At 32.2% G+C, this 23,908-nt stretch overlaps 1 protein-coding gene across 1 annotated transcript in view; it reads right to left on the bottom strand.

Moving 5' to 3' along the window:
- Positions 1 to 23,908, bottom strand: part of Galphai (G protein alpha i subunit) — a 96,224-nt gene that overhangs the window by 70,908 nt on the left and 1,408 nt on the right. The gene's annotated exons all lie outside the window — the stretch shown is intronic.

Here is a 23,908-nt window from a genome sequence, read left to right as displayed (position 1 = left end):
AGCGTTTTAAACAGATAATGAACATTTTGCAAACTGCAAGAGACGCAAACAAAACAAAAGAATTCAGTTTGCGTGTGGAGAGATGATGATACCAATAGTATGGGCATCGAAGTTGACACTAGGAAAAAATGCCATTCGAATCCTCCTTTAGCCCATCCAAAATACTTAAAAAAAAAGAACATTAGCCAAAGAAAAATATCAGCTGTATAACAGAATTATGAACAGAGTCCAATGTTGCCAAACCCTCGGTCAAACTTGATACTTTTGGCAATGTACCGGCGGATACCGGATAACCAACAAGCACCAACTTACAAAGTCCAATCTGTTGTTTTTTTACTAATAAAGCATTAACCACCAATTTAATTACTAGTATATCTTAACAAATCTTCCAGTTCTAATATTTAATGACTTTTGAACCATCAAATAACTATTCCATACACGATATATATATGTTGAATGATCTAAAATTTACTTAGTTCGAAAACAAGTTTTTCCAATACTTGCGCAATAGCTGCAAAGTAAGATAATAATAATTTATTTACTAAAGAAATATTGATTATATTATCTCCTAATATAAATTTAGTAGAAGTATCAAAAACGAGGGAACCCGTATGTAGGAAGTTTAATTCCGAAAATTGTGTTTTAAAGTAACCTGAATGTAAATTATGAAAAAAACGTTTTACGGGGACTTGAATTTAAATCATGAATAACAAAATTTCCAACTTTGAAAAAGAAATTAAAAACAAGTAATTATCGTTATTGATCAGAAATTAGTTGACTTTTCAAAGGGAACAAAACAACTCCCCTTTAATGAACAATAATTAATAAATGAGATGGTGTTTGGTCTTTTACTCAAGTAAGAATGATGATGCCAAACTGGCAAATTAAGTTAGGCCAAAATTGTAGTTCCGTGAAGTGATGGGATTTATAACCAAAGTAGAGTACCAAAGAACTCATTCTGAATGAAACATTTTCGCTAATACAAGATTCTCTATAAATTTTGAGTGAAAAACAATTTATGTATTAAAATTTACAAAATATTTGAGTAAATGTTCCCCGACACCTTCACTTTTATGCATGTTAATTTAAGACTATTTGTATAAAAATAAATAGTAGAAATCTTAATTGGAATTATGAAATAGAACTCAAAATAATTGAAATAAGCATGAGAAAATTAAGAAACATAACAATGCTATCTTTGCAAAAACAAATCAAATACAAATGTAAAATAAGAAAGTAAAATGTGAAATGTACATGAAGGTATAAAAGGCCAGAAAATGCATTAACTTACGTTCTTTCTAGTGGGATGTCGTAAAGTGTTCTCTTCTCTGTCTTACTCAGAAGGGCTGTGTGTCCGAAAATCCGGTTATCGGCAGCGGGGATACTTTGAATTATTTCACGCGGTGAAACTTGTGAGAAGTAATTTATGGTGGGACTAGGAATGTTTGAGAGACGTTTGTTGCGGAGTTCTTATGTGAGTGAAAACGCCTGTTAAAATTTTGAATATACTAACTAGTGAATGGAAATTAATTAATTTTTGGCTAATTGTCGTGTCGGAACGAGGAAGAAAATTAGAAAAGGAAAAAAGTAATTTTCACTGTCAAAACGAGCTCGCGTAGTGTTTGTTCTCTTCTGTGTCTTACTCAGAAGGGGCGTGTGTCCGAAAATCCGTTATCGGCAGTGGGAATACTTTGAAAATTTATATTAGGAGATAATATCAATATTTCTTTAGTGAATTTATATATATACATACTATATAGAATTAAATACATAAAGTAAGAAATTTAGAACTAATATTTCACAAAGACAAATTTCTTACTTTATATATTTAATGACAATTTTTCTGCAGCTTAATGCACGAAAATATTAGGCATGTTTGTGTTTTGTTTTCAAAAGAATTGCTTTGTAAATTATCTCTACATATAATAAAAGAAAGAGTTTGTCTGTGTGTGTGTGTGTGTGTGTCTTTCTTTTGCGCTGAGCGTAAGTTAATAGACCCACGGCTACGAAATTTGGTACATAGGTGCACCTAGACAAAAGCCAGTGCACCTCGAAGCGATTTTTTCGAAATTCGAATTAGAAATTTTTTTATTTTATGTTTTGTGACGAAATCGCGTCATTTTGAGACATAATGGACTATAGGAAAGCGAGATTTTACTCTACACACTCCATTTTCACATCGTCATGAAACGTAGGCACTTAGCTATTTTACGAACTTAAAAAAATAAATTTTGCCTTTCAATAAATCGATTAAATACGAATTTATTTAACAAAGTGAGCTTAACACCTTTTCAACGGGATTTTTTCTAAAAAAGTTTATTCTTAAAAAGGTACAGTTTATTTTTCTTTGATTTTTGGACACGTTAAACTTTCATCCTTGTGACTGCTTTTACAAAAAGAATTTTGGAAAAATGATATTTTGTATTTTTAAAACATTTTTTAAATGAAGTTTCCAAGTACACTTCTCACATCTTTAAAAATGTGATTTTGGCTACAATTTTCCTTTCTTATTGTTGTTGATAGATTTTTGATGAAATCGCACCATTTTGAAGTTTCATTCTTTTAGAAATATGGGTTTGGCAACAATTTTTCATCGTATTTCTTATGTCACTGTTTTTAAAAGATTGGCATATTTCATTGACATTTATTTAGATATATATATATATATATATGTATATATATATATATATATATATATATATATATATTAATAATACATCCTTGAAAAGTCAACTAATTTCCGATCAATGACAATGATTACATGTTTTTAATTTTTCCTTTTACAATTGAAATTTTATTCTTCATGGTGATTTAACTCCAGTCCCCGTTAAAACATTATTAACATTTTGCTTTCAAATTACTTCATAACATTTTCCAAAATATAACTTACCAGTATGGATTCACTCTTTTAAAATAATTCTACTTTAATTAAACTTAGGAGATAATATAATCAATTAATCAATATTGTTTAGGAAATTATATATATATATATATATATTGTTTCATAAGAATAAATTGAATTTAATTAAAAAAAAAATTAAGAATTTAAATTTGTTTAAATTTAAATATATATATATATATATATATATATATAAAGTTATTCTGCAGAGTAAAATTGTGCGCGGAATTTTTTGTTTTTTGAGTTTCTTTCCTGTTATTTTTTGCTTATTTCACTATTTGTAAGATATTGAAAAGTTTTGCATGATTTTTTTTCTTCAAAGGGAAATTGGTTAATTTTTTTATTAGGATAATTAATATTTGTATTAAGGGATATAGCTTATTTCATTGTAATTCTTTCCTCTTGAAAATATAAGATAAAATATCATTAATTATGCTTTGCTTTTCAAAATTTTTTTGTTTTTTGTATTCTTTTATGTTATTCATTGCTCATTTCACTGTCTTTAAGATAAAGAAAAGTTTTGAGTTATTTTTTTTAGGAAACAAAAGTTTTTAATCTCCTTTATACCATTTGAGTTCTTAAGATTTTGCAAAGGAAAGTTAATTTATTTATTAGGATAATTAATATTTGTATTAAAGGATATTGCTTATTTCATTGTAATTTTGTTAATTGTCTTTAGACTTATGCTGTTACTAAAAAAATGGGCCTATTTCATAACGTTAGTCTGTCTAATAGCTCTTGGACAGTGAAAATTCCTTTTTTTCCTTTTTTAAATTCTTAATCATTGCGACACAATTAGCCAGAAATTAATTAATTTCCATTCACTAGTATTTTCAAAAAAATCTTAACAGACAGTTTCACTCAAATAAGAACTCCGTATAATACATCCCTCAAGAATTCCGAGTCCCAACCACTACCATAAATTACTTCACCCAAGTCTTACCGACTGATATTATTCAAAGCCCCCACTGCCGCTAAGAATTTTTCGAACACCCTACTCTTCGAAGTCAGACACGAAGAGAACACTTTGCCGACTCCCCACTAGAAAGAATGTAAGTTACTTAATATCTTTTCTGGCCTTTATATCTTCATGTACATTCACTGTTCTTATTACATTTTTCATTTTTATATTATTTTTATATTATTTTTTATCTGTTTTTTCAAAGTTTGCATCATTTATCTTATTTTGTAATCTTCTATGTTTATTTCAACTTTACTTTGAATTCTATTTCATAATGACAATTTCCAATGCTTAATTTTTACAAATAATATAGAACTCAAATGCATAAACACGAGGGTGTCGGGGACAGTTACTCGAGTTTTTTCGGATTTCTCTACAGAAATTGCTTTTCACTCCAAATTGAATTGGCTAAAATGCTTCAGAAGAATAAGTTCTTTGAGTATCAGCATTGGTTCAAAATCCCTTCTATTCGCGGAAATATTTGGCCTGATTAGAATTGCCGGTTTGGCTTTACCTTATCACTCGAGTAAAGACGAAACACCTTCGTATTTATACGTATTTATTTATTAATTATTGTTCATTGAACGGGAGTTGGTTTGTTCCCCTTGAAAAGTCAACTAATTTATTAAAAATTAAATTAAAAACATGTAATGACAATGATTACATGTTTTTAATTTAATTTTTCCTTTTATAATTGAAATTTTGTTCTTCATGATGATTTAATTCCAGTCCCCGTTAAAACATTATTAACACTTTACTTTCAAGTTACTTCAAAACATCTTTCAAAATATAACTTACCAGTATGAATTCACTCTTTTAAAATAATTCTACTTTAATTAAACTTAGGAGATAATATAATCAATTACTCAATATTGTTTAGGAAATAAATTATTTGTATATATATGTTCTCTTTATAACAAAAACTTGTCTTCGGAGAAGAAATGAGCTAGAAGAAAGAATCCAACCTATCAAATTTCAATACGATGAGAAAAATGGCAACAAAAACTGTTTTGGAAATAAATGCAAACAAAGCTTTCGGATTATTAAAAAATAAAATTCGGATCAGCATTTCTTATCAGAAGGAACAGAAGATAAGAGTAAGTATAAAATGCCAGATCTTCAAACGAAACATTTATCTCATAACCTGGTTTTATTTCTAAAGGCTACGCTTTTATTTACAGAGACAAAAAAGTCACATGATAATGTTTCGAGAGTTATACCTATAGTTAATCATATTTTATAGTTAAACATCGCTTTAGACAAGTCACTGCCACAAATAGTTTAGCTGACACTCTATTTCCATATGACGGATTTATCTGACTCTAGTTCAAAAATAATCATCGCGACACAAAAGATGCTTTCACCTAATGGCATAGGCATAATAAAGAATTTAAGCTAACAACAAATGCAAAGACAGGACGCTTAACTAAGAAAGAGATATGAAGCACAGAAAATTAAAGTATTTAATACAGAAAAAGGGCATTAGAATATGTTGGTCGAACGGACTAATCACAACAAACACAATATATAACTTTCATTTCCTAAAATAAAGAAATTAACAAACATTTTGCAAAGCTAATGCCACATGCTCTTGATTGTAAGTAGGCATTAAAATTAAACAGCATAATTCACAGTTCGCGCAGAAAGTATACATCAGAACTTTCAGTTACTGACTATGGCTAACTTTCTACGTTTTTAATCCTGTAAGCATTAAGCTTATATCTATAACAACCAAGAAATTTAAAGAAGAACGTGAATGCACCATGAAGTTGTATCTAGCAATACTTCTTATATTGAAATAGTCATTACTGACCAATGTAGCGAACGAATGTGAACGAAAAGTTCAGTGTCACTCAACAGATAACCATCAAGGTATTAAGTATGTTATTCAAAAGATCCTTGAACTCTTCGCTGATATTTGAAATTTGGTTACCGTCTGATAAAATTAACCATTTCTTAACTAAAAATTGATGTGGTCATGGAATTTTTAAAACAACGCTTTGTCGATGATACAGTACTAATTTTTTACAGAATCTTGTAACTATATATAACAGCTAGTAATTTACAAAGAAAATAAACGCATTTTAGTGAATACTTGGACTCTGCAGCCTATTATTTCCCGAAAAATTAGTCGCACATCAGTTGAGTTGTTTTTCTTTTAAGGGGAAGCAAAAATTCTTACAAATGAAACAATTTTCAATAATCAGCGAAAAGCATGCTAATGTCACAATGATGAAAGTAACAACCTTAGAAGGACTGAATACTTTCCCAACTTTTGACTGCCTGGAAATCTCTCCTTTGGACGCAAGAGATTACGGGCATATTCCTCGCCAGTTTAGCCAGTTGCCAACAGCAAATAATATCAAAAAACGTAATTTTATAATTAAGTAAACATCAAGAGCTACAGAGTTTATGCCTTCGGCCTGGGCTCTTTCTTGCTTTCACAGTCCAAAGGTGTCACTTCCCTAAGTAGAAAGAAACCCCATGAAATACCGCACCGCAAACAAAACCCCTGAACATGATTCAGCTTTTTATCTCTTTGAGAGCCACCTCCAATGAACAATAGGGAGAGGAGTATAGCTTAATAGACGAGAAATAAAAATTATATATATATAAATAAGCAGTACTATATAAAACACATTAAATTATATTTTAATATTTTACGGCATAGTTTTTTTGACGTCCACATTAAGAAGGGAATCGTTTTATATTCGAGTCAGTTAGAATAATAAAACTTTCTGCTACGCATTTTAATATTTCACTGTAGCTGAAAATAAATCTTAGTGTAAATAACTGAACTGTTGAAATTCACTTGTAATTCAAAGCTATCAATTTGAGGATGAAAAGTTAAATTGTCATTATGTTGCGATCAATATCCAGAATACCAGAAGAAAAAAAAAAAATCCCTAAAAAGGCAAGTCTTGTTGAACCACACTAAAGGGCAGATTTCCAGCAGAACATTTTGTTCTTTGGAACCAAGGACCCGCTCCAGCAGTAGCCGAGCGATTCAGGCCGCTGAATATCGGGAGTTCGATACAGGTGAATGGGTTAGCTGCACGGTTGATTTTCGTGGTTTCCCCAAGTGTAACGTGAATAGGAGCCAGTTTCCTTAACAAAATCCTCCAAGAAGGAATCCCTACCCATAGAGAGATATCCCTTCGACTCCGTTGTGCGCTTTGCCAAACTCCAATAAATATAACCATAACCCAAGAACCAATACACGGCCCATTAATTATCCTTTAATATGCTTTGTTGCCATGTTAGTAGGAGAGCCAGCTGCCATAGACTTAGGCCCGGGTTCATAATGCGAAGAAGCGAAGAGCGGAACTTCGTGTCGAAAGTCCTCTCGAAACAGATAATAGGAAAAGTGGGGTTAGGTGACTCTCGAACGCCAGAGAATTCTCTGTCAAAACTGTGACAGCATAAGGCAAATTTGTATTGTTACTGAGAAACTACCTAAGGTCTAAGCAAATGACAGGCACAAACGTTAGTTGAGAAAGTGGAGCGGTACACATTCAGATGATTAGAAGCAGCAACGTTACCCGGGATGTAGTGCTGAACATAGCTTAGCCAATTCAGAAGTCAAACAACAAAAATCAGCGTTAATTTACAAAATTTTCACAGGACTAGTTTCGATGGTTTTACCGAACCATCATCTTCAGCTGCAAAACCGCAAATGAACAAGATAGGAAATAATGTTTAGATAAGATAAGAAAGCCTGGACAAGAATAAGCAAGTGGCGCCATCTGTTGGCGAAACCAGAACTAAAACATAATTTCTCTAAAAGCCGAAGGCAAATTTGGATTGGAATTAGGATCGTTAACTAGAACAGAAAGACTTTTATGAATGTGAAATGCCTCTAGAAAATCCAGTTCTCCAATGGAAGATGTTTTTTGAATAATTTTGGCAGCAGAAAAATTGAAAGTGTGATTTTCGGACCAACAATGTTGAGCAACAGAAGACTTCTGTGTTTCCTTTTTTCTAACATATGCCTCATGTTCTTTGACGCGAAATTTTAAGGCTCTCTTAGTTTGGCCAATGTAAATTAAACCGCACTGGCAAGGAATCCTATAAATACCCCAGGAATTCATATCCGGAATGGGGTCCTTGAGTATAGAAGTTGGAATTTTATTGATGGGAGAATAAACAACCCTAAAGTTAAATTTCTGTAAAATATGTGCAAATTTATAGCTAATTGATGGAAAGAAGAGAATGACAACAGAATTTTTATAATCTCCTAAAATAAGAGTGTGGCTTTTAGTGTGTTGAGATGAGAATTTTTTAACTGCTTGATTAATAATGTTGGGTGAAAAGCCCCTGTCAATAGCCATTGCTTTTAAATAATTTAGTTCTTCATCAAGGGCTAGTTTGGAGGAGCAAACTTGAAGAGCACGGAAAACATAGGAATAAAATGAAGCTAACTTTTGTTTAGTCGGATGACATGATTTAAAGTGTGGTGGAAGGCAAACCGATGAAGGTTTACGGTAAACTGTAGTACTGAAGTTGGATGTGTTACGTGTGACCAGAATGTCGAGAAACGGAAGAGAATTGCAAGTCTCAAGTTCAAAAGTGAACTGAATAGCAGGATCAATAGAATTCATTGTTGAAAGAACTCTATTTAAATCATCTTTATTACCTTCAAACAGGGTAAAAGTATCGTCTACGTAGCGGAACCATGCCGGGAAGTTTAAAGTTTGAAACAATTTTGATTCATAATAATGCATGTAGATATCAGCCAGGATGGGACTGAGGGGGCTTCCCATGGCTAATCCCTCAGTTTGCTTGTAATATTTATTTTGGAAAACAAAATGTGTTTGTTTCAAACAGAGTTGAGTGAGAGAAATTAGCTCATCAATTTCGATGCAAGAGAAATGAAATTCGCGAAGTCTGGTTTCTAGACATCTTAATGCACCCCCTCCACTGGGACATTGGTGAATAATGATTTTACATCAAAAGAAACCATGAGTAAATTACGAGGAGAAATGTTTTTAACCTTTTTTACAAACTCTATTGAATTTTTTATGGTGTAAATGTTATTGTCTAATAGAGTGGAAAATCTAGAAACTAAATATTTAGCTAATGGATACGAGGCAGTACCTAAATTTGATACAATAGGGCGGAAAGGAATACCACTTTTATGAATTTTGGGAAGAGCATATAATCTGGCACAATTCGCAACAGATGGGATAAGCGAATGTTTTAAGTTGCTTGAAATGATTTGCGAAGATTTGATCGCAGTTTTTATTTTGGATAAGTCCGAAGGTGAAGGATCTTTAGGGATCGGATTATATGGTCCTTCGTTTAAGAATTTAGTGACACCATCGATGTAAGTGTTCTTATCCATGACGACTATCTGGCCACCTTTGTCGGCCTTTGAAATGACAATATCCGGGTTAGAATGAATCTCCCGCATTGTAGCTCTTTCTCTCGCAGTTAGATTTGGTTTCAAAGGTTTATTATTGAATTTCACATTATGAGCGATAAGATGCCTAATCATTTCTTTCTGTGAATCTGAAACTTTACTGAACTTGAAAGCTTTTTCGATAGGAGCCAAAATCTTTGGAATCGAGGGTTTACAGGTTTGTGAGAAGTTAAAATTATATTTTAGAATTCTCTCTTGTTCTTCTGAAAGACTAACATTAGAAATATTAACTATTGGCTTGATGTTTACAATGGGAAGATTTTTTGAACTACTTGAACTGGAAGACTGTAAAAGAAGTTTTTCGAATTTAACTGCAAGGGTGTTTTTATGACCTGCATTAAAAACACCCTTGCAGTTAAATTCGAAAAACTTCTTTTACAGTCTTCCAGTCCAAGTTGTTCAAAAAATCTTCCCATTGTAAACATCAAGCCAATAGTTAATATTTCTAATGTTAGTCTTTCAGAAGAACAAGAGAGAATTCTAAAATATAATTTTAACTTCTCACAAACCTGTAAACCCTCGATTCCAAAGATTTTGGCTCCTATCGAAAAAGCTTTCAAGTTCAGTAAAGTTTCAGATTCACAGAAAGAAATGATTAGGCATCTTATCGCTCATAATGTGAAATTCAATAATAAACCTTTGAAACCAAATCTAACTGCGAGAGAAAGATCTACAATGCGCGAGATTCATTCTAACCCGGATATTGTCATTTCAAAGGCCGACAAAGGTGGCCAGATAGTCGTCATGGATAAGAACACTTACATCGATGGTGTCACTAAATTCTTAAACGAAGGACCATATAATCCGATCCCTAAAGATCCTTCACCTTCGGACTTATCCAAAATAAAAACTGCGATCAAATCTTCGCAAATCATTTCAAGCAACTTAAAACATTTGCTTATCCCATCTGTTGCGAATTGTGCCAGATTATATGCTCTTCCCAAAATTCATAAAAGTGGTATTCCTTTCCGCCCTATTGTATCAAATTTAGGTACTGCCTCGTATCCATTAGCTAAATATTTAGTTTCTAGATTTTCCACTCTATTAGACAATAACATTTACACCATAAAAAATTCAATAGAGTTTGTAAAAAAGGTTAAAAACATTTCTCCTCGTAATTTACTCATGGTTTCTTTTGATGTAAAATCATTATTCACCAATGTCCCAGTGGAGGGGGTGCATTAAGATGTCTAGAAACCAGACTTCGCGAATTTCATTTCTCTTGCATCGAAATTGATGAGCTAATTTCTCTCACTCAACTCTGTTTGAAACAAACACATTTTGTTTTCCAAAATAAATATTACAAGCAAACTGAGGGATTAGCCATGGGAAGCCCCCTCAGTCCCATCCTGGCTGATATCTACATGCATTATTATGAATCAAAATTGTTTCAAACTTTAAACTTCCCGGCATGGTTCCGCTACGTAGACGATACTTTTACCCTGTTTGAAGGTAATAAAGATGATTTAAATAGAGTTCTTTCAACAATGAATTCTATTGATCCTGCTATTCAGTTCACTTTTGAACTTGAGACTTGCAATTCTCTTCCGTTTCTCGACATTCTGGTCACACGTAACACATCCAACTTCAGTACTACAGTTTACCGTAAACCTTCATCGGTTTGCCTTCCACCACACTTTAAATCATGTCATCCGACTAAACAAAAGTTAGCTTCATTTTATTCCTATATTTTCCGTGCTCTTCAAGTTTGCTCCTCCAAACTAGCCCTTGATGAAGAACTAAATTATTTAAAAGCAATAGCTATTGACAGGGGCTTTTCACCCAACATTATTAATCAAGCAGTTAAAAAATTCTCATCTCAACACACTAAAAGCCACACTCTTATTTTAGGAGATTATAAAAATTCTGTTGTCATTCCCTTCTTTCCATCCATTAGCTATAAAGTTGCACATATTTTGCAGAAATTTAACTTTCGGGTTGTTTACTCCCCCATCAATAAAATTCCAACTTCTATACTCAAGGACCACATTCCGGATATGAATTCCTGGGGTATTTATAGGATTCCTTGCCAGTGCGGTTTAATTTACATTGGCCAAACTAAGAGAGCCTTAAAATTTCGCGTCAAAGAACATGAGGCATATGTTAGAAAAAAGGAAACACAGAAGTCTTCTGTTGCTCAACATTGTTGGTCCGAAAATCACACTTTCAATTTTTCTGCTGCCAAAATTATTCAAAAAACATCTTCCATTGGAGAACTGGATTTTCTAGAGGCATTTCACATTCATAAAAATCTTTCTGTTCTAGTTAACGATCCTAATTCCAATCCAAATTTGCCTTCGGCTTTTAGAGAAATTATGTTTTAGTTCTGGTTTCGCCAACAGATGGCACCACTTGCTTATTCTTGTCCAGGCTTTCTTATCTTATCTAAACATTATTTCCTATCTTGTTCATTTGCGGTTTTGCAGCTGAAGATGATGGTTCGGTAAAACCATCGAAACTAGTCCTGTGAAAATTTTGTAAATTAACGCTGGTTTTTGTTGTTTGACTTCTGAATTAGTATTTATTCGGCGTGTTATTGTGTCTTAATTATAGCTTAGCCAATCAACAGCACAGCAGAGGATGACCCAAAAACCTTTTCCCGCAATTTCTGATTGACAATTTCTGCTTGATGCCCAACTCGAGCTACTGACTGAAGATACAAACCTGTCCAAAGCAAAAGTCTAGAAAATGATGTCACGGATGAATAAATATTTCAGCAATTTATGAATGCTGGATGAATATTTTTGCTTCATTCAAATAGCAGCTTTAATGATTAAAGACTGTGAACTTCAGATTGATCAAGCACATAAAAATTTGAGGGGGGGAAGGCAAAAGTTGAAAATTATCTTAATATAGTAAAAAAGAATCAACTACACCAGTTTTGAAGTTTGGCAAATCGAAAAATATAATTCGAAATTAATATCGGGTTTCAACGAAAGTTTCCCGCCGCAGCAAATATCGTCCGCGCAAACAGTTAGCGTTGGCGTGTTTAATGATACTTTGTCACACAATTTTTGGCATTTGAAAGAAAGAGTCTTGCTTTACATTGTGTTATGAAATTTGTCAAGAAATATCATCATTAAGTACAAGGTGTCTGAAATCGAACACGCAACTAGATTAGAACCATCATTTACTTCCAGTTCTGTTGGAAAAATGCCAGCTACAGAATGTCACCAAATCATGCGCACAGCTTAAGGTATTACTGTTGTATCATAATACACTGTGAAGGTTGGTACCGGAAGTTCAAAAACAAGGACTATGGCATTCAAAAAGGTGAGCGCTCTGGCAGGCTTAATGATTTTGATCAGGGTCGCTTGCGAGAAATTGTGGAAGGAGATCAGTATGCAATCACTCGAGGGCTTGCTAAGGAGTTAGACTTTAGTGCCTTGTCCATTAGTCGCGCTATCCATCCCATAAAATTGACGTACAAGTTCAATCACTGGTGGCGCATGAGCTGACTCAAACAGATAAGGACAGACATGTTCGGGTCTGCACTATTTGCTCGAATATCAACGCACGGGAAAATTTTGGACCAGATCGTCCCTTGTGATGAAAAGTGGATTTACTTCAACAACACAGGCCGAAAAAGAGGGTTGGGTCTGCGCCCGGTGAGCCCGTCGGCAGCGTCGCAAAGCGCAATTTGACCAACAAAAAAAAACCTGCTTTGTATCTGGTGGGATGGCCGTGATCTGGAAAAAGGTAGTCCGCGTTGACAAGGAAAAACGTTGAAACGTCCCGGCGGATAAAGGTAATGTTCCATCAAGATAATACAAGAGCACATGTGTCTACATTCACCGGCTGGACTCTGAACTCAAAAGGGATCTTTTGCTTCACCTAACCATAAAACTCCAACATCGTCAGTTTACCTTTTTTTCACACCTGCAACTACATCTTGCTGGTGCTACCTTCGATTTTGCACAGGACGTCCGAAATGAGGTTGATCTAATTCTGGACTTGTGGCTACCAACTTTCTGGGCCAAAGGCTTTGAAAAACTAGCAAAACGTTGGCAGAAAATCATAGATTCGTACTACCAGCACTAAAAGTACTGCTAAAAATTTTCGTTACAACCAGATTGCACAGATTCGTTACATATTTTCTTGATAATGTTATGCTTATCGCTAAAGCGCGAAAATCAGTTATTCTGCAGATTAAGTAGGGTGATCCGTTAAAGAGCAGAAAGTTGCTTCATTTCCCTAATTACCTAAATAATTTGCACATTACCTACTAGGCACTCGTTGAAGTAAAAATAAGATCTCTGCTGGAACAGCAACGTTTCTATATGCTTACAACTGCCGCCACTTGCACTTTTAAATTGTTCATCGGGCAGGGTTTCAGAAAATGTTACTGCAAATCTAAATGTACCACAAACAGGTATCTTTGTCGCAAAATCCAACTGCTATGAAATTCAAAGGGTCACCAATCTTTAGATTGCACTAATCAGTAAGCATAATTTTAGCATATGTTTTGCAAATTCATTTCCTAAATTGTAACATGTTAAACCGTTTTATTCTTTGTATTATAGTTTTTTAATTGCCTGATGATTGATGCTATCAACTAATTTGTCGATTGTTTGATTAACTTGAATTTTTAAATATCGAAAAATAAATAACATTATGTTAACTTAAGTGCGCAGAAACGTTACTGTTCTCCCTGTAAAGATCTTAATTTCAGTTTAATAAGCGCCTAATAGGCAATGTGAAGATTAGCGAGTGCCTAGCGCGTAATGTGCCAAGTGGAGGTAAAGGAAAATGAGAGAAACAAATCCCCCCCCCAATGGCGGGCCCTCAGCCGACTTCGGTTTGACCACAACTAAGAGCAATCGTGAAAAAATTTCACACATCATACAGACGACAGAATAAAAGATTCTTTTTCATCAAACGAATTGAAAAATGGATTCAGAAGGGAATTTTTCGTACGTCTGTACGTATAATCCCGCTTAACTCAAAAACAAGTCGCCTCAGAACGTTAAAATTTTGTATATGGTACTGCTATGGCTATTGTTATACACCTTCTTTTTTATGTAAGTTATACACCTTCCTTTTTCGTTGCAATCGGCCGTACCAAAAGTATATATACATATATGTCTTTATTTACTTATTTTAAACATAATGCTGCGCATTAAAGATGAGTACGGTTTTTAGAGCAGAATTTTAACGGGTGAAGTAAAATAGCCTTACATTTGTTTGCATTGACAAACTCCTCGATTTCAAAAGTTACTTTGTTGTTATCAAACGTCTTTCGTGATTCAAGGCTATTCAAAGCTGGCACAACAAATTAGGAAACTGTTTGCCTTAGAGAGGGGTGCACGCTTTATTATTGAAAACTTGAGATCTATTTTTTACGTTAGTAAAGGACGAAATAGTCCTTAATGGATCGCCAACTTCTCAAATAATACAAAATGCGTACAAATGTGCAACCAAGCATCACTTGAAGACACTACAAAAAACATAATTTGTAACTACTTACGTGTACTAATGTTTTCGTCACTGGTAAAAATATTTTAAGAATTGTAAATAATCTTCGAGTTTTTGATCAAGAATTACCAGTAATTCTTTTATGTATAGTTTCCCAGTGCAAAATTATGTTCAATAAAACAAGTAGCATTTATTCATTCTTAAGAATACTACATTTCCATTGTAGTAAATTATGAAATCAATCAAATTTTGCTCATGTTACTTTATAATTTTAATGAAACAAACGAAATTTTTTTAGGTTTTAAAATACTAAAATTTTGGTTAAAATTAAAATTTCTTTACAATATTAATTTAACCTCCAAAAAATTAAAAAATAAATATGCCGTACATCGAACTCCCTTCAGTGAACCGCAATATTTTTTTTAAGAAAAAAGTTTGGAAAGAACAGACTCAAAAAAGGAGTACTGTCAATTACGACCAGAAACTTCACAGTCTCATTAATAAATCACAGAGTACTCATAGGTGGCAAAATTCTAGAGGGGGAGTAGCTTGATAAATGTACAAATAACATGCTGATCTTGTTGACATTAACTTAAAAAGTTTTTAAGCAGCTTTAATGTGAAATATGAGCGCGTATATTACGATGATGAAAGACATGGGATGATTCTGACAAGCACTAGCGTTTTTAATCTCAGAAAGATTAAAAGCGACGGATGTTTGGTATGCAACTTAACGTAACAGATATGACACATTTCCGCACAGATAGATTTATCAGTAAGATAAGCTTAAATACCCTAATTAAATTCAAGGAAAGCCCCAGTAAACCAAGAATACAGTCTCAGTGTTTGGCTTCTTTTCAAAGCCCAAACTTCAGACAAAATCATCATTTCTTATTATTATGTTAAAATTGAAACAAATTCAAAGAAAACACATAGCCAGAGACATGCTTTTTGCTTACCACCGTATTTAACGTCCATTGTATTTAACGCGTTCGGGACAATTTACACGTGCCTGCAGATCGATTATGTTGCATCACGCATTAATGAGCATTCATTCGTACGACTTGTTATATTTAATTTCTCGCTAGTGTGTCGTGCTTATTATTAAGTTACGTTCAGTAACATACGATTGCTATTCCGTTGTAATCATTTTCTCAATTTGGGAAATATATAAATAAAGACTCAAGTGTTCACTACTTCTCAGAAGTAAATTACTCTTTTTTTTTTTTTTTTTTTTTTAATTCGTGGAACTTAATACCACAAATTCGAAGTAGTTATCTATATCATTAGTTATTTATATCTCACAAATCAGAAGTAGTCATCTATATCAGTGGTCTCAAAATGGAGGCCACACGACCCCCGACGCAATTTTACGTGGCCCGCGAATATATCACCCCTAATTTAATTAAAAGCACATTATGACATTAATTAATATAATAAGAACTAAGAAATATTTTAACAATCGTGAGTCCAGTTTTATATTATTTTCACTACCATAAAAATGAATATGAGGCCCGAGTAACGACGCTATTTAATTTACACTATGATATAAATTTTATTCGAAGATTTTAAGATACAGATTTCATCTTAACTCTTTTCTTATATTTTCATAAGATAAATACCCTCGGTTACAAAGTTTTCATAAGATAAATACCCTCGGTTATGAAGGTTTCATAAGATCAATAAATACCGTCGGTTACGAATTTTTGCAATAGAATAAGCACCTATTTGGAAAATATGTGAAGAGACTTCTTTACAGTAAGAAATTCCTTTAAAAAAATGGTGTGGCTGACCAATAACCATCTACAATTTGTGAAGAAAGTAGTTTCTAGTAATGTTTCTTCATGATTACACACTTTATTGAAACTGAAACTCCATGAAGTTTTATAGATGAAAGGTGTAATATGAAATAAAGAAGTTTAAATTATTTTACGTCCCAATGTATGTATTTTTTTCATTGCATTAAAGGGAACTTTACTAAATGAGGAGTGAAAATAGGTTGTCATTACTTATTCTCAAGTTCTATCCCATTTGAAAAGTCTTCGTAGTTTAAATAAGTTATTTAATGGTTAATTCAACATATTAAAGTTATTTGAAATAAATGTTAATATAAAAATTTAATATTTAGCAAATCAATACCTTTAAATTAAAAAGTGTTACCAACTAAAATTTCTTGCAGCTTTAGACTTGACACAGAAAATAAAACATAAATTGGGTTTTTTCTCTTTGTGTCATTATGATTACTGTGTATGTTTTGATAAATATTTAGCTAGCATTTTAAATTTAATTAAAAAATTTGTTTTGTTACAAAGAAACTGTTTCATTTGGGGGGGGAATTTTTTCCCTTTAAATTAGCCCATCAGCTACTGTTAAATTGTACATTTGGACCACATGCAATTAGTTAAAGACCACTGATTTATAAACAGCTTCAAAGAATAATATGATCCATAAAACAAATCAAGATCAAATCTGTATGAAATTTAGTAATCATAAAAAAATCAATTCAATGCAATTTTGTGGGTGATTTTCAAATTATTTAAAACAAATTCTACAAAACCAAAATTGCCGAAAACAAAATGTGCATCCTGAAAAAGTATAAAGATCAACATTCCACATCAAAAAAGGGGAAAGGTTCAGAAAGTTACATAAAATGAAAAAAAAAACATCAATTACATACTTAAGACAGCCACAACCACCACTTTGCTTTACTTTTTTATTTTAAATGTGTAAAGTTGTGTGCTTTGCTAAGAGTTTACTTTCTAACCATTTACAACAAAGATGTTTCTTACAGTTACTTTAACCAACAGTAAAAACAAACACACACACATACTCACATACAGACACAAAAAGAAAAAGAAAATAAAATGATTTGTTTTATTTTTCAACCCCCCCCCCCCTAAAAAAAAAAAAAACATTCCTAAAAAATTCTTATTAAGCTTCTACCTCAATGATCTCACTTTAATAAAGTTCAGTAATGCTAGATAATATGGCTATATAAAACAGTGAGCTGAAACTCCATTGTTAGATTAGATGGTCTTAATTAACATGTCAGTAAGATAGGTTATTAAGTGTTCAAAAACTCTTCACAGCAGGGGAAAAAGGGAATACTGACATTTGCAACTGAACTTTTTTATTACTCATTTAATAAAGAGAAGTTTTTATCAATTAACTTTGAATATTTGAAAATTTTATTTCAAAAAGACCATGAAAATGAACTCTTATATAAAATACTGCAATAATTATTCAATAAACAAAATTTATTTTTAACAATTTGGAAGGCTTTAAAAACTGATACTAAAGACACAAACTACTACCAAGATCATATTTACTGAAATTAGACTGAATAAGCTAAAGAAATGTTCAAATCAGTTACAGATATAACTTTTAAAATATTCTAACACTAAACAAAATGCCTTAAAAGAACACTACTTTACACAGTAAACTTAACTTTTCAAAATATATTTTTCATTCTTTTAATAACATTAAACAGTTTTAAAATCGTAACAATGCTTTTTTAATAAGTTTAAGGAATCATCAATTTTTTTTTTTTTTTTTTTTTTTCTTTTTTTTTTTTTTTTTCAGATATCAAGCCTTTAAACTTGTTTGATTAGCTTAACAGTATTATTTCACCAAACATTTATTATTAAACAACTTAATATCATATCAAATATTATTAAATGTTTGACAATATTCCGCAACTCTGATATTCCACAATGTACTCAACTAGGTGTATGATACGTGCAATGGATTGGCTGCTGTCGTATGTATACTTGAAAATATGTGACAGACATGGTAATTCAGCAAATGTTGAAATTGGGCATGTAGATAATCAGAAAGTACCATTTCATTTCACTAATAACACTTTCCCAGTCCAAATTAGCTCTGTCAGTGCCATATCAATTACTGGGGGATCTACATCAACAACTCCCTAATATTATGGTGCAGATTATATATCCGACATAATATGCAACATAATACTAATGTATATTATATATATGCCATAATACAGTAGAATTTTATCAGCCCCTTCTATTTACTATTACAATGCAGAATAAAAAAAAGGATAGTGTGATTTTTAAAATATTTATTTTACAGTGCTTATTACGGTAAAAGTTTACAATTGGGAGCCCCTAGTTTATTGGCGATTCTTTCTTGACACCAAGATCGGCGCCTTAGTTAATCTGCCTAAACTACCAAGATGGTCTTTATTATTACAACATCGACAAAATTAATTATTTCTCAATTGATCAATATTTCAGCAGTCTGTGCCATCAACTAATCCTGCAGCATTACAACTAAGTTTGCTTCATTATATACACATATATTATATTATATAGGGTAATGAGTAAATTCGTTTCAATCTTACTATATTTTCCAAGGAGATAATATATTCAACAATTGGCTCTACTCTTATATACACCCTAAGATCATCAAATGTGGCGATATGTGTTCTTTGCTGGTTTTTGGCACGATGGTTTTGGGGACAATGTTGTTTGCATGGCAACCCTTTTGATGTTGAAACTTAACTCTTTTGCTGCAGTGGTTTAATTGCTTATTGGTTCATGTCGTACGTGTTTTAAAATAGCCTATGTTGCAATGAGAGATTTCAGTCACATATTTTAGATTGAGTGCAAAGTAAAATCTTAAATTCTACAAGGATTTAGGAAAAAAAGGTTTGGTTGATCTTTACATTATGGTAACTTCGCGATTTTTTGGCGAAAATTTGGCGACCAACTCTCCTACAGCAACCCTCTATTTTTTTTTCCCTGCCGCCATTTTGTCTTCACGAAGTAAAGATATGTTTCTTTTCTTTTTATCTACTGAACACTTCTTCCAACAATCTACTAGCCGAATTACACTTACGCTAGAAATTTTATCAAACAAAATTGCTTAATCATGACAAATATTCACTGCAAAATTGGGAAAAAGTGCACAATACCATACTCCTTACGCGTTTTTCAAAATAACACATACACATAAACCATGTACACGCCGACTTATTTTTACTTAAAAAAACATCCCAGAATTGCACAAAAATGGCATTGCGCACACTCTTCACTATATCCATGTACACTGCGTTTTTCTCATAAATTAGAAAAATTTCACGAAAATACATGACAATTTTTTCAATCTTTAAACCCGGTAAAAAGAACATATATGAAATTACCTGATCGCGAAAAAGTATTTACCCTTTCCAAATATGAACATTTCCACATATAAAATAAATAAAATATCCAAAAACTTTTACCTTCAAATCATCTATTACATTATACACGTCACCAACGAATTCATACCGCAACCATTACAAATACTTAGTGTCAGATATTTAAATTATTTCCATGCACGTTTACTTCAACTAAAACGTACACCAAATTCTTACAAACATAAAATTTACAAAATAACTATCATTTAATTAAAATATAATTAAATTCAAAAACACTACTTAAAATATAAATGAGCACATACATTAAATTAATAAAAATTACCTTACAATCCTAATTACTTTAAACCAAATCATTGCTAATAACAATTTTCCCAATAATACCAAATTCCTTTACTTCCACCTTACATTTAGAACAATGCATAAAAATAATATCCTCAAATAATTAAAAATACTAACTTACCTAATCTTCTTCAGAATCTTGATTACGTGTCCGATAAACTTTTCTTCTTTCTGTTTAAGGATCTTTAAAATCATACTTATATTTCACAGCAAGGTACCAGGTAAAATAAATAAGTTAATAATACGTCTTTATTTCAATCTCGCACAACCTTAAAGAAACAATTATTACTACCCTTTTCAATACCACTAAATACCCATTTCGAATTCACTTTAGATACGGCCATGGGATCCAAAAATTAACAAACACTGTTTCACACAACACAGAATAAAGCCAAATACAAAAGTTCCAGATTTTTTCACGATTTCCCCCCTTTTCCGATTAAAGAACCGTAATTCGTCCATTAATATCACATGACATATCCCATGATCTCTCATTTCCCTCACACAAAATAATGTGTAATCGGAGCTGAGTACTGCTCACATTATTACCAAAGTCCCAGGTAGTAACCTTTATCGCCTCCAAAATGTCGCCAAACTACCAGTTACCATATTGTAAAGATCAACCGAAGGTTTTGAACATTTATTTGTAAACCATAGTATCAATTTTGTGGATTGCGAATCTGGCTGTCATATAAATATCATAGAGAGTATGTGGTGGCAGTATGCATTTGATTTTATGTATACTATGTATCAATACTAAGAAAGATACTATGTATCTGACATAATGCACCATAATCTTGATTCTGTAACATTCAGCCTTGTTTACCTTACACAATGAACATAAATATGGGTGAAGTGCAGAATCACCCACTTATTTGGTGCATTATGTTTGGCGTTTTTTAGAAGAGTAAGAGGAATTGGATTTTTGGCAATTTCCATTGACTTTTTAAGTGAAAATACATCGATGTGTACATGGACAAATTCAAAGGAGTGCGAAATGCGGAATTTGTGCAATTCTCTGATTTTTTTAAGTTAAAATAGGTTGATGTGTACATGAATACCGAGTTTGTGCAACTCCTAAAAATGCGCCAAGCAGTAGGTGATTCTGCACTTTCCCCATAAATTTTTCAGATACAAAAATTCCATTGAATTTATAATAAAAATGAAGATTTTGAAAAAAAAAAAAAAAAGATTATGTAAAATTTAACCAAGCATATATCTTTATATCAAACGAAAAGAAAAATAACACTTAAAACCATTACATCTTCTTGTTTTAAGTTCTTTAATCCCATCCGATTAGTACCACTGTAGGAAGAATCGAGAGATTATTACAAGATTTTCTTCCAGTGGATTTCATAGCTTTAGCAGTAATATGACATTTTTAACTATATTTTAAAAAGTACTAATAGATGTGACAATTTCTCATCAGCAAAATCATCATAGCCCTGCTATCTAATGAACTCAATTTAAAGCAAAAATAGATCTGAGTACAAATTATAAATGCAAAAGAAAACAGCAATTCCTCACCTAAGTAGGAATAGTGATATATAAAAACTATTACACAAATTAAAAAAATATTCCATCTATATTATATGCACGAGCTTTTGTCTCGCATACTTTCATTACAGAGCTTCTGAAGTGCTTCAAACTGAACAGCTTGTCCAATCTTCTTTCCTTCCTGGTGTTATGTCTTAGAAACAGTAATAAATTATTCAAAATTATGTACTATATATAGATTATTTATACTTTGATCTTCCTCCATAAAATAACTATAATTCTCATTTATGAAAGAAATAATTTTGCCGTAACTAAATTGATGACTGCAGAAACTAGATTATGGGTAATTACAGAAAGTAGAAATCAAAGATGATCATAAAACAAAAGTTTCAATTTTTTAGTTTTTATGTAAGAGGGAACATTCTTCAAGTTTGAAAACCCTACAAGAAAGATCCAAGATCCTTTATTCAATATATTTAAATATCCAACATGATCTGTATGTCATCCTACATAAAACTTGTCTGTATAGAATATCTCTCGTAACGTATACATTTGTTACATAACTTCAGTGTAATCAGAAAAGTATATAATATTAAAACTGCATTAAATGCAAAATACATTTCATCACTAATAAGTTGCATATAAAAAGGTACATTCCAAAATAAATGCAATTATTGTTTATATGCCAGCTTTTAAACTGCACACACACTTTACTGTTCTTTTATTAAGAATTTACATTTGTCATTTCTTAAACATTACAATAATGCATAAAGAAATTCAAATTTAATTATTCCCTGAATTATCCCCCTTCCCCGAGTGTTACCAGTTAGTCAGTGAATTCATAATCATATTTTGGTTATGACTACTAAAACAATAACTTGTTTATGTACTAATAATAATTCAGAATTCTCACGAAATCTTTAATCTGGAGTTTTCAATCAATGTTTATATAAAATATAAAAAACAGTGGAACCTTGAGACACGAGTTTAATTGGCTCCAGCACTGAGCTCATACAGCAAATTTCTTCAACGGCCATCCATGGCTTTCTTCTTTTTCTTTGCAGCACTATCTGAGGAACAATCTTCTTAGGATGCATCATTAAATATTTATTTTCACGTTAAATGGAAAAAACAATTAACTTCCATGCGCACCAACACGTAGATCAAAGAACACTGAGTGATCTGAAAAGAAGATACCCAAGTCAAGCTGGATCAGGAAACGCCACAGCCTGGTTCCTTCCTTGTTATTCGAGTCAATGCTCATATTTAGAGATGAATTTTAGGCTCATACTTTCCTTGTATCTCAAATTTCTCATATATAGAGGTACTTGTATCTCAAGGTCCCCCTGTAAATACACCTTAAACTTTTACAAGAAATCAAATTTGGGTGAATCCTTTAATACTTCTTCCAGATTCATGATGACGAATAAACCTCCTTATAATACTTTTTATTCTAAAGATTTCAGCCTAATTAGTCACTCTTTTAAAGCAATTTAACTGCATAGAATATTTCAATTCAAACATATTTTCTTAAATATACTTGAAAAGTGACAAAAAACTAGAAGTCAGTACCTAACATTTAGAGAACCACAGAGTAATCAAAATACAACATAAACCATTGACACATCTTTTATAAAAACAAATACTTTAAAAAGAATGGGAAATAACCATGAACACATGTTATAAGATACTTTAGTATCATAAAGTATCTTGTTTATATTAAAGTAAAGATTCTTTACAAAGCATTTTCTCTTAGCAATCATATATTGGTGTATTTAATTATGGCAAAGCTCACTAGGGCTATCTGCCTAAGGGGAGGGATGCCTTCGTGGAGGACTTTCTAAGGGAAACTGGCTCGTATACACGTTACACATGGGGAAAACCACGAAAACACCCATGCAGCCAGCCCATTCGCGGGATTCGAACCTCGGACCAAACTACCAGTGTTCAGCGACTTTACCGCTCGGCCGCTGGTGGGCCGCAATCATATATTAGTCTTCAAACATAAAGAAGACTAAAGTAAACTTACAAAAAAACACACACACATATTTCAAAAACTTGAAACTATCTGCCTTTCTAAAAATAAAAAAAAAAATATTAAAAAAAATTGGAAATATATATAGCGTGAAACTGAATATGACTGTAGTCATTCTAACATATATTCACACATATTTGTTTTCATTTTCAAACTTGCACTAATTATTTATTTAAA

The sequence above is a fragment of the Stegodyphus dumicola genome, chromosome 8, assembly GCF_044657685.1.
Source record: "Stegodyphus dumicola isolate Sdum_Otavi_A_Nest chromosome 8, ASM4465768v1".
NCBI lineage: Eukaryota > Metazoa > Arthropoda > Arachnida > Araneae > Eresidae > Stegodyphus > Stegodyphus dumicola.
The sequence above is the reverse complement of the archived record's forward strand: the minus strand, read 5'-3'. Positions and strand labels throughout refer to the sequence as shown.